This window comes from Cryptomeria japonica, chromosome 4 (assembly GCF_030272615.1).
Source record: "Cryptomeria japonica chromosome 4, Sugi_1.0, whole genome shotgun sequence".
Taxonomy (NCBI): domain Eukaryota; kingdom Viridiplantae; phylum Streptophyta; class Pinopsida; order Cupressales; family Cupressaceae; genus Cryptomeria; species Cryptomeria japonica.
In genome coordinates, this window is record NC_081408.1 from 650,494,025 (window position 1) to 650,506,580 (window position 12,556).

Here is a 12,556-nt window from a genome sequence, read left to right on the forward strand (position 1 = left end):
TGCAATAATGCAAGTTGGGTTTTAAAACTTGACCTGTAGGTCTTCCTCATTGGCAGATCAAGTTTTAAAACCTAACCTGCTTGTCATTGTAATTGTCACATCGGGTTTTAAAACCCGATGTGCAGAAGTGCGCCATGAACTTTTACTGCATTAATTGCACTATTTAATTAGTTTATAAAACATCTTTTTAAGGTTTAAGTCATCATTTTAACTTGTCTCAATCATTTGTGGATCTCTACAAGCACATTTTCGCTTTGGGAAGTCATTCTTCTTTTCAGATAGTCACCTTTGCTTGATTCCATTCATTTTTCACGCCTTCAGGTATTTCTTATCGCGTGATCCTTCTCCTTTACTGCTTTTTTTTCTCTTGCTTGTGGGTTTTCTTTCTTCATTTGTTTTAGGTTAGAGTTTTTGTTATATTTTAAGTATATTTGAGTCACATTTTTCTTTTTCGCTTTCTTGTTTATTTTTGCATCTGATAGTCCTTCCATGGTAGCATTTTGAGCTTCAAAACCCGACATGCTTAGCCATTTTTTGCCACATGTTGGGTTTTATAGCCCAATATGTGTATTATAGTCATTTTAAGTTGGACATCGAGTTTTAAAACCCTATGTGCAAACTTTGTCCTACTCCATTGATAGGACGGGTTTTAAAACCCAACTTGTTAGTTCAAACCTACCCAATGACAGGTCGAGTTTAAAAACCAGCCGTGTCAGTTTTGTTCTGCACATTTACAGGTTGGTTTCTAAAACCCGACCTGCAAACTAAGTTTTGTGCATTGGTAGATCGGGTTTTAAAACCCGATCTACAACCAGCAATAACTTTAAGGACCCCCCCTCCTCTGGAATAGTAGTAAAATATTGGCGATTTTTTTGGTACTCGTAGAAATCAAATATATTGATTATTGGCGAATTTTTGGTTCTCGTGGAAATCAAATATAATTATTATTGGTGAATTGTTGGCAATCCCCCAAAATTAGGAGAAAATTGTTGGCGAAGCATTTTTTCCCATGTGTTAGAGAAACGTATTAGTGCTGGCGATTTTGCTTTGTAATGTAATAAATGTAATAAATATACTGGCGAATTCAGACATGTTTTAATGTGAAAGGTTGTTTTTATTGGCAAATTCAGACATGTTTGAATGCAAAAGGTTGTTTTTAATGGCGATTTACACTACGACACAAAACCAATGCATGTCATTTAGTGGTGATATTTTATTTATTTGTAAATGAGTATTTTATTATTGATATCAATAAATTTTACATAATTATCATAGTTTCAACCAAATTTGGGGCCTCCAAAAATTCCCATGGTCCTATACCACAAAACCATCCGTACACAGCACGTAGAGTCGAGCCTTTCTCTACAACAAAACTAGACCCCATCCCACTAATCCATTTCCTTTTTACATGTGCCAATCCTAAATACAGAGGTCTACATGGAAAATGCAAAGAAAAACCTCCCATTCCCAAGACAAAAGGGGAGACCAAGAAGTTACATCACCATGGTTGACCACCTTTGCCAAAAAGTTGCCACCACGTGACATGCCTCGCCTGGAAATGCCACTCCAACATCCTTTGCATCCAAAAGAAAAAATATTACATTACATTATTTTACATTATACCACCTTTCTGCTTCCCTTTGGATGGCCTTGTCCACGTTTAGCCTTTTTTTTTTGTAGAGGTAATCCTCGATGGCACTAAGGCCTTCACTTGGAGCTACCTTGCACACTTTTGGATTGTCATGCACACTCCAAAGAATAAAAGGATGAATAGAGTCAGAGGGGTCCCCCTGGCCTTCACCAATTTAGAACCAGTCCTCATCAGGAGCCAACAAACCCATCACCATCTGTGCCCTGACCAGGATATCTTCCAGGCCACCTCTCCATTCTTCACGAACACAAGAAGAGACGACCCACCTTGCCTTTGACATTGTGCCTAATTCTAGACACCATGCTAAGAAGAGTGATGAAATATCCACATTTAATCTGTAACGACCCTCCGCTGCAAGATAGTCATGACCCAGGATGATTGAAATATTGCGGATGAAGTCATCATCCTTAAAGTAGAAAATGTTTTTCAGTCTGTCGTGACTGACCTCCCCCCAAAATGGGTCCATTTGTACAGAACTGTGAAGGGAGAAGTTGGCCAACATTTTTCTTACAACAACAATCACCACTGTAACCATCTTTTTTTTACTTGATTTGGCAATTAAAATCCAAAAGGTTTTATAGACAACAAGATAAAATTAATTAAGTTTACACGCGAGTAATCTAAAGCCAAATATTTTCTATTTATTAAATTATGACATATGATTAAGTGGTATTAATTTTGAAACCTTAAGCCAACTGGGAATGATGTTACATGAATCATATGTGAATCAAATTAGTTGATGTAACTATAGTATTATTTGATATGGCTGCTTTATTCTTTTCTATGTGACACGTTGTTCCCAATCCGTGCTTTCACAATATTATAGTTGTGCTGACTGATTATTTTATTTGACTAATGCAGATACAGATCAACAATATTAGCTAATGTGTTAATATTGTTATACTAATGTTTTATACCCTTAGGCTCCTAGCCGGTGAGTGATGTCCCCTATGCATGTAACTTAACCCTTGGATTTTGCACGTGCGCGAAGTGGGTTTTAATTTTTCGGTGCGAATGTCCAAAGAAACCGTATTCATTCTCAAAATCATCGGAATAGAGACACGTGTTAGTGTTAATGCAAATATAGATCAACAATATCAGCTAATGTGTTTATATCAGTTTATGTGTTAATATTATTATACTAATATTTTATACCCTTAGGCTCCTAGCCACGAGCGATGTCCCCTATGCATGTAACTTAACCCTTGGATTTTGCACGTGTGCGAAGTGGCTTTTAATTTTTTGGTGCGAATGTATGAAGAAACCATATTCATTCTCAATATCACCAAAATCGAGATGTGTTAGTGTTATTTTTTTATTGCCTAATGCGTGAATATTGCCATACTTATCTTTTATATCAAGTAGTTCGTGGATTCACAAAATAAGCTAATGCATTAATATTGTTAATATTAAGATTATGTTGGTACTCAAATCAATAGGTCATAGAGCTTATGTCATTGATCTATGATCATCCAATGGTCATTAAGTTGATTGATTAATTAATTATAGACTTATAGTTAATTAGCACTTGCAGCTCATTATATGGATAGTCGAAAGAAAATTAAAGATAAAATTTAATGTACTTTAGTATTACAAGTGAATAAATTAATCTAGTATTTAAATCCAAGTAATGAATAAATTTAAAATAAAAAAGTGCCTCATTTGCACTTATAGAGGTGAAATTAATGCTGAATCATGCAGATTGATTGCAAAACAAAGCTCAGACAACACATTGATGGTAGGGCATGGGGATTAGAATTTGAAGAGGATACAGACAAGGTGAAGAGGGCCTTGCAAAATTTAATTTCTATAGAATACCTAGGAGGGATGGATTCAATTTGGGAGTGGATTGTTCCAGGAGTGGATTTCATCATTTCTGAAGGGTTGGTGGAGCCTACAGACCCACTACCCTTTGTTCACTGGCAAGAGGATGAGCTGAAGGTGAGGTGCAAAGAGCTTGCAAGAAGAGGATGGGAGGTGGGTATTAGGGTTTGTTTCAGAGTTGGCTTCGGTGGTGGTGGGTATAGATAGATGGATCAGATGGAGGTTATTTGATGACTCCAATCTTTTTGTAATCTTTTTTAAAGCTTTAAATCAATAAAATATCATATTACCTATTGATAGGTCCAGAAAAGTGTCAATATGATAAATCCTAATAGTAAATAGTTGCGCAAGGCCAACACCCATTATAATATGTTTCGTATCCCCCAAAATAATGAAAGATTCACCAAAATAAATCATTTGAACAATTTTTTTTGATAAGTTAATAGCTAGGTAGGGCCAACACCCATTATATTAAGATTTAAAAAAAAAGATACAACAGTATTTGACTTGTAGTTGAAAATACATTCCCGGTAGCATTTCCAATGATCACCCATAACAACCCATATCCCACAATACAAAATTCAAGCATCAAAACAGAACGAAGCATCTGCACCATACTTCAGGGCTAGCAAACATTCCCAGTCTGCCTTGCTACCTCCGCAACTTCATGTTCCTCCCTGACTTTCTTGGCTTGTAAGATGAGCGGGAAATCCTATCCATAGTTAGCATGAGCTTCACCTGCTGCTCTCCACACTGCGTATGTCATCCTCAATCCATTCATCTACACTCCCTAGCTCCAGTGCCCCTACAATCTCAGCCGCAGCCTCCTCATCAATTTCATCTTCATCTACCAACCCTTCAGTTGTCAGGTAGTCCCGATACCAATCGCCCTCCTCGAGTTCCTTGATTTTGGCTACATACATGAGGAAATTGATACTGTATAGTATATCACTCCTTCATGACTGTAACAACTGCACATCTTGTGTTTAGACAATTGGAAATTAAAGAACTCTTCCAATGTAATATTTTTGTGGGAGGGGAATGAGGAGGTTCTCATCCACATTGTTGATGACCGAATCAATGTCGCACAAATATGCATGCTCGAACACCATCTAGGTGATTTTTTTTGCCCACTCCTTGGAAATCCTGACATATAACAACATGGGAAGAAAAAAGGCCAGAATGTCCGAACTGACCCTATGCCTGTGATACGCCATCAAAAACTCCAACCCTAGCATTGCCTTGACCGCATGCCTTATGTACGGGTAGCCATTCACCAAGAACCCCCATAACCGTTTATCTGTGCCTTCACCTACAAATGATGTCTGTGGTTTCGTTGCCCTAAACATAATTGGCGTGTCCATCACTCCCACCTAAGTGTTTCCAACTCGAACATGTAGTGTGAAATGATGGTAATACCCCAATGCCCAATTTAAAGGCATTCGATCAGCTTCAACATAAATGTCTCATTAAATGCACACTTACCATAAGTTGCCTTGCGTGATATATATATATATATATATATATTTCTAATTTTTGATACAAGTACATAAAACACAAACAAAATTTCACTTTCACAAGATATTTTCAAAGACAAATAACAAAATCATTGATATTATTATTCATGTGAGATCAAGAAGTACATTCTACAGACTATATCCGTAGTAATTGTCATGACAGATCATAAACTAATTAATATTGCTGAAGGAGTATATACATTCTTCACTGTGGAAGACTCCACATTCTAACTTAGACACTACTACTATACCCTTTTCCAAAGAGACCAAGATTCCCTCCAAAAAATTTCTCTTAATTGCACCCTTGGAATTCCTTTTATAAGAGTAAGGAATGCAATAAGCTTCAGGATGTATACTGATGAATACTAAGAGGGGGGGGGGGGGTGAATTAGTATACCAAAAATCACTGAACTCAAACTTCTAAATAGATTAGCAGATAACCGGTATATAAACAGTTTAGCAGATAACCAGTATAATAGAGTCACTAATAAACCAGTTAAGATAATTACAAACCAAATAGCAAACAAAGCATTCACCCACAAAAGCACAATCACCATAACATAAAATGTTTTGACGTGGAAACCTAAATGGGAAAAACCATGGTGAGCAGAAAATCACTAGTAACTATCTGTAGAATAGAAACTAGACCGGTTGAGGTCAGGCCGGTTAAGGTCATACAATGTTCTTCACCAGAACAGATCTTGTTAGGAATATAGATCTCTGTTAGGAGATAAGTCCTGTTAAAGACTACCTTGTGAGAGGATTTCAGATTCACAGTTGTGAACCACCTTGTTAGAGGATTTACAAAGGCTTTTCTAGGCCTACCTGGTTAAGGGTTACAGACTTATCGAAGATGTGAGTAATCAACAAGTGAGTGATCTAGATACTAGCACAGTATGCTTGGTTAGATCCATGATAGCTCACTGTTAATGCATTTCAGCATTACTTTAGTCTTCAATATCTCCACAATCCTACTCTTCACATAGACCTAATCTTCTCTTCTATGATCGCACATACAAAACCCTCATCATCATCTAAAACCCTAGACATGATGTCCTTATAAAGGAGTCTGATTTCATGTTGGTCCAATAGGATTACATTACAAGTTCCTAGGTTCAGTGCATCTAGACACATTTGGTAACACAACACAAAATCACCGCCAAAATGTCGGTGGATGAGAATTTTTATGTGATTGAAAAACATTTGCCAATGTAATTATTATTTTCCCTCAAAAATATTGAATGATTCACCTTAATGATTTCCCTATGTATTTTCTTATCCCGCAACATATTCTGTGATCTTAAAAAACTGCTTGGGGCAAGGAAAGCATTCTCCATCTCTTTGTAAAATTATCCTGGGACCTTTTGGAATTGGCTGGAAACTTCCCCAGGGCAATTTTGATTCACAGACTTGATTCTTTGGAGGTTTCCCCGGGATAAATTTTATCCCTTCATGATCCTTTGCTAAGATTCACTGACTTGATTCTTTGGAGGTTTCCCCGGTATATTAATATGATTATAAATGTTTTTTGTAGATACATGCATACATATATAATATATAATTGCATGTATATACATATATGTGTTTTTATATATATATATATATATATAATATTTGTATCTGCTATTTTTCCTTTTTTCCTTTTTTAATTCTTATATACATTTACATAATCTTATACATTCATGAATGTATATTATTATATAATTTTAAATGTAAGCATTCTTTTGTATATTGTTCTTTTGTTTTTATTTTATCTTTTATCTAATTATAACATTATTTATATGTTATTTCTTATGTAATTAATTGTTTGTATCTACAATGTACATGCATGATGTAGGAATGGTTTTTTCCTTCCTTGGGTAGCATGTAAAACCTTTGAAAAATATTAGGGTTTAGGGTTTAAGGGGATGGGTTTCTCTTTGTCTCAAAGTTTTTGTTTTTTCCTTGGGTGTTGTTCTAATTTTAAGTTGATCGGCTACTAACGGTTCCCAGATTTTTAAGTTGCTATGTTGAGGGGTCTGTGTTTGGGAGAAAAAAGCAACATCCAAAGACTGCTCAAGATAACTCCTAGCAAAGAGTTGCAAAGGGATAGAGTTTTATCCCGGGGTAGCTTCTGAAGAGTAAAATTACTATAGAAAGGTTGGCTTGAGGAGATTTTTAGTTAGCGTTGAGAGGCCCCGAGATAATTTTACGAAGAAACAGAGAAGGTTTTCTTTGCCTTGGGCGATTTATCAAGAACAAAGGTTATGTCCTGGGATAAGAATATAAGGCTGGAGAGAGGGAAAATATTATCCCGTGGTGGTTTACAAGGCATTTCTTATGGTCCCAGGATAAGGAGCAGGATGAAACAAAGAAAAAGTTATCCCAGAGGAATAGAGAGCATATGCAGAGTGATACTTTGGGTTTCAATAGGAGTATGCACATATATACTTGGGCTTTGGGATAAGAGGATTAGTAAATAAGAAATGAAATCTTTATTCCGGAGGGTCACGAAGGTCAAAGGAAAGAGGCCTGGGATAAAAGGCAGAAGGAAATACAATAGAAGTCTTATCTCAGGGGACTGGGAAGTACATCCTTTGATGCTTCACAATAAAAATAGCAAAGGAAGACAAAGTGAAAAGCTTATCCTGGGGAAGCACAAGGTGTGGTGGTGACTTGATTTTGGGTTTCAGTGAGAATAAATAAAGAGGGATAAAGCTCTGCTCCAAGATAAGAAGGGGATTGAATTCAAAGTAATTCTTGTACCAGAAAGATGAAAGAATCAGAGAAATGGGCCCTGGGATAAGAAACAAAGTGGGAGATAGTGAAGATTTTATCCTGGAGTAGTAAATGAAGTTGCAAACAGATTCCTGGGGAAAGAGGATGTAGTGAACTCATGGCATTTATTGCCTCGCGTGGTGATTGACACAACATAAAAGGTAAAGGTGGCCAAAAGGGAATACAAGGGCGCCAAATCAGCGGTTAGAGGAAGTCAAGGATTGGTCGTGGCCATCCAAATGATTAGCTCTGACGGAAATTCAAATTTTAAAGCCAACGATAACTTTTCTTTGCACAAAGGAATTAATGGCAGAGCAATAAAAGAGAAAACTCTGTTGCATTCATCTTCACCAAGCATTCAAGTGATCAAAGAGCAATTGTAGAGCAAGCAAAAAGGTAATTCAAGAAATCTCAAGGCATCCAAACACAAGTAGCTAACCAGTAAGTAAAATTTGAGTGCCCTCTGTGTGAATTTGGTTGAATTGTTTGTGAAAATTGTAGGTGGTTTTAGAGCCCTAGGATTTTATTTCCCACTCTCCACGAAATAGCTATGACCTCCCCCGTTGAGAAAACTACAAGCCCTGATACTGAGAAATCCCAAGAAGCTGGAGATAGCTCAAGTGTCCTTGGTGTTACCCATGCCATCCCTTTGAGCATAATTTCCCCACTACAAGAATTACAGATGCCCCCACTGTTGGACCAAACCCTGAACCATCTCCCACAGAAGTTGACGAGGCTGAAGGCAGTGCTTCCCCTAAGCAAGCAAGGAGGAAGAGGGGATAAAAGAGGGATACAATTGTGGTTTTAGAGGAAGAGACAAAGGAAGAAGCCCCAACCCCAAAGACAAGGAAGCCTACTGCTAAGAAAAGGAAATCAAATAAGGATTCCGCTGAAGAAATACCTGTACAACCAACCACTCCAGTGATTGAAAATGAGGAAGTTGGAAGGAAGATGACATATCAAAGAAGAAGGAAACAAAGAAGAGAGCCCCACCCAAAAAGAAGGTTGTATTTGCCCCTATTGCAGAAGAAATCCCAAAACCCCAAGAGGAACCAATAGCACTAGCTGAGCCTCCAAAAATAGTTGCTGACTTGGAAAGAGAAACAATGATCAAATTAGAAGAATTGGCAAGGAGGCAAACTGAAGCAACCTGAGTACTGAGATGGGATTTGGTAGACCTATTCCCTGGATATAGCTCATTGGAGTCATCCAAGGCCTTCTGGGGGGACACATAGGCTGGATGCAAGGATGCCATAATGGGATTTAGGGGGTGGGATGCCTTGCACACCTTCTATGGAAACAAGGACCAACCTAGCCCAATCTCCAATGCTTGGAAGTTGAACCTAGGAAGGATAGTAGTGCCAAATGTATTTATTGAGTCAATGTTAATCAGAGAATTGGCTAAGAAATTTGATCCCCCAAGCCTTGTTGTCAAAAACCTTCAAGGACAAGTTATTTTGGATATCTCTCAGAAGGCTATCACTGAATGTTTTGGGTTGGATGGGTCAGACATTAAGGGGATCAACAAGCAAGCTTTGGTGAGAATGTATGAGAAGAACAAGGAGAGAATCAGGAGGGAGTATCTTCCTATGTTTTTGAGAAGGCTCACCAAATTTTCCCCAAGGTACATCCTGTCCACAAAGATTGAGCCTTTCGCACTGGATAAGTTTGCAACTTATTTTGTAACGACATATTATACCCTATGCCATGTCCTAGGAGAATATTGTGGGCTCACCTTATTGCCAGTTGATTACATGATGCTGACAGTGTCCATCCAACACCCATCCACCAATGAAATTTTTGACTTTGCTACAATTCTCCAAACAAAGTTATATGAGAGCCTAATGAAGGCAAATGATGAAACAACTGCACTGAACTTCAAACACTATTCTTTGGTGTGCCATCTCATTTTGTATCAGAACAGGTCAACATGGTCACCAAAAGTGAACATCAGAATGCTAGATCCACAAACAAGATTACCATAGCCTATTTAGAGATGGACACAAGTGTGGGACAAGGGCTCTCACTTCGGGGATTATTGTTTATTCTTTGATTATTTTGTCAAAAGGGTTTTGGATATGTTGAATGTTGTAATAACAAGATTGCATGCACACATAATTAAGGTATTAAGAATAAAAGCATGCATGGATCAAAATATACAATATGAAGAAGGGGCTTTTAGCCATAATTTTGGAGACTTCATCTTCTATGACGACTGTACAATTATAAGGTGCTATGGTTTTGAGAAGGATCCTCACAAGTTACCAATTTTTGTATCTCCTAGACTTGCATTTTTGGAATTCATGTGGCAAATGATGTGGGTGGATAAAGATAAAATCCCATAAAGAAAGGGGAAGCATCTCCCCAAAGCCACTAGCTTTAACGAATTAAACATTGGATATGATAATCTGGAGAAGATCCAAATTTTTTGATCAGGAATTATAGGCTTAAGGTAGCTATAGCCAGAAATTATGATCCTGGGGGACACATAGGGGATTTATGGCTAAATAAACTCAGATAAAGAAGCTATTATCACCAATTTTTTGAAATAGAAGACGTATTAAGGAATGATTTGCCAACTAAGGCCGTCTAAAGGAAGAAGAAATGGGAGCTGCTAAAAAGGTTAGCGAAGGAGAGAATGACAGTGGATGAAAACTACAAGGGGCTTTTCAGAGAGGAGTTCCAATATGACATTGCCAGAATGATCATTCTCCTCCGGCATGCTGATGAAATAATTCAAAAGGACATCCAGAGGAAGGAAGCCAGGAATAAGGGAGAAAATTTTTCAGGAGCAACCTGTTGTTGATATCCCCACATTTTCTAAAAAAGGGGTGGTTATCATAGAAGAGGGGCAACTTGGGTCCTCCAAATCAACATCCAAAGAGAGGAGGCCATTGATGGGAGAGATAAGAAGAGTAGAGAAATAAAAACAAAGATATCAGATTTTGTAGATATTCCTAAGACTAATGATCCCAATGTGCCTCCCCCTTCCCCTCCTAGAGATTTTTTCAATGAGGATAAAGTAGCAAAGAAACTGGATGACATAGACAGAGATTTGGTTCCTAGTGTCATCCCTATACATGAGGTGGATGATGAGAGATTGGCTGCCTCAAGGGAGTTCATGTTAGATGACAATTTTGTGAATTCCCCTGAATTCAAATCTTTTTGGCTCAAGGAAAAGTTTAGAAATGTAGCTGAGGGGAAGAAACAAATGTGGACCCTGACAACATTCAATGTAGCCCTAAGGAGGCAAGGGAAATGGTTGCCAAAAGTGGCATTCTCCTAGTCTCAGGATGGGACCATAGAAAAATGTTTTCGTTAGACCAAGTAATAAGGCAAAATGACCCAAGGTATGTTAAAGAATATGAGAACTATGGGTCTAGGATAAATGTAGATATCAAAGCCTTTGGATTTTGGGCTAGAGGATCAAATGTCAATCAACTAATTGTTCCTTTTGGATTAGAACAACAGAGGGGGGAAGAAATTTTGATGACAACCAATGACACCACTACAAGAGAGGCTGTTTCTTTGACTTCCCATGCGGCCCAATTTGCTGCGATAGTGGTACAAGATTTAGAGGCAAAGCACATTGTTCTCAGGGACAGTTTGGCCCAGCTTAATCATAGTTATCATTTATTATTTATTGAAAATTGCATATTGAAAGAAAAATAGATTAAAGCTGAGACATAGACCTCAGGAGGAATAAGGCCTGAAGAGTTAGAGAATGCCACACATGAGCTACAAGAAGCCAAAGAGGAAGCTTCAAAGTATTATTATGAGATTATAAAGGCTTCAATTTTGAAGGTAGCTGATAGAGTCATGGAAAAATTAGAAGAAGTCCATGCTAAATATTCTTCTCTAACCAAGATTGACAGTGCTTTTGATTCCATTATTTAATTCCTTCATCCTATTAGGGCTACTTGGTTTCCAAGGGGCATCAATTGAAGGAGATTCTTTTGGCATCATCTTAAAATAAAGGGAGTGAAGCAAAGAAAATTGAAGTGACATGGAAAAAATATAATCAATTGATCAAGGAGCTCCCAATCATTGATAAGGAAAAGAAAGTAATGAGTGATAGGTTTGAATCACTCAAGGGGCTACATTGGTGGGACATTCCATCAATTTTGACACCAATGCAGCACATTAAGGACTTGAACTTCTGGCGTGCAGATTTTGAAAAGGCTATAGTAAGAGTCCTTGAAGCATTGGAATCTGATCTAGATCAAGAGGCTTCCTATAGTACAATTTTGGATAGGATCATGGATGTGGATGGGTTGTATCATAAGTTTGTTGTGAATGTGGTAGGGGTCCCACCTCAAGCAACTAAGACTGTAATGAATAGGTTGCAAGGCATAAAGACTTTTGATTGGTTAGTCAACAAGATGGATGAATGGTACAACAAGTTTTGTGTTGTCCTCCAACAAAGCTTAGATGAGGACGAATACTAGTCACTCTTTTTTACCTTTTTGCCCCCCTACAATTTTGGAGTGTGTAGCGTCGTAAATTGTATGCACTTGCTAAAGCAGTACAATTTCACACCTAGTTTAGCACCCGCCTTGGCGCATCTTGCATTTTGCATTGCATTTCCCCTTTAGCACTTAATTAATTAAATTAATTAGGTCTAAGGTTCTATTTTATCATCTTCCACATTATAAAGTTGGGCCCTTTCATTAAAGTGTGCCCCTTTCATTTTATTCTTCCAATACATCATTTAATCAAAAACCCTGATTAGGTCCTATTTTGAACTTGGGGGCTTGATTTCGGGGGTCAAAACATCTCAAAATCACCTGTAACTTCGGGATTCGCT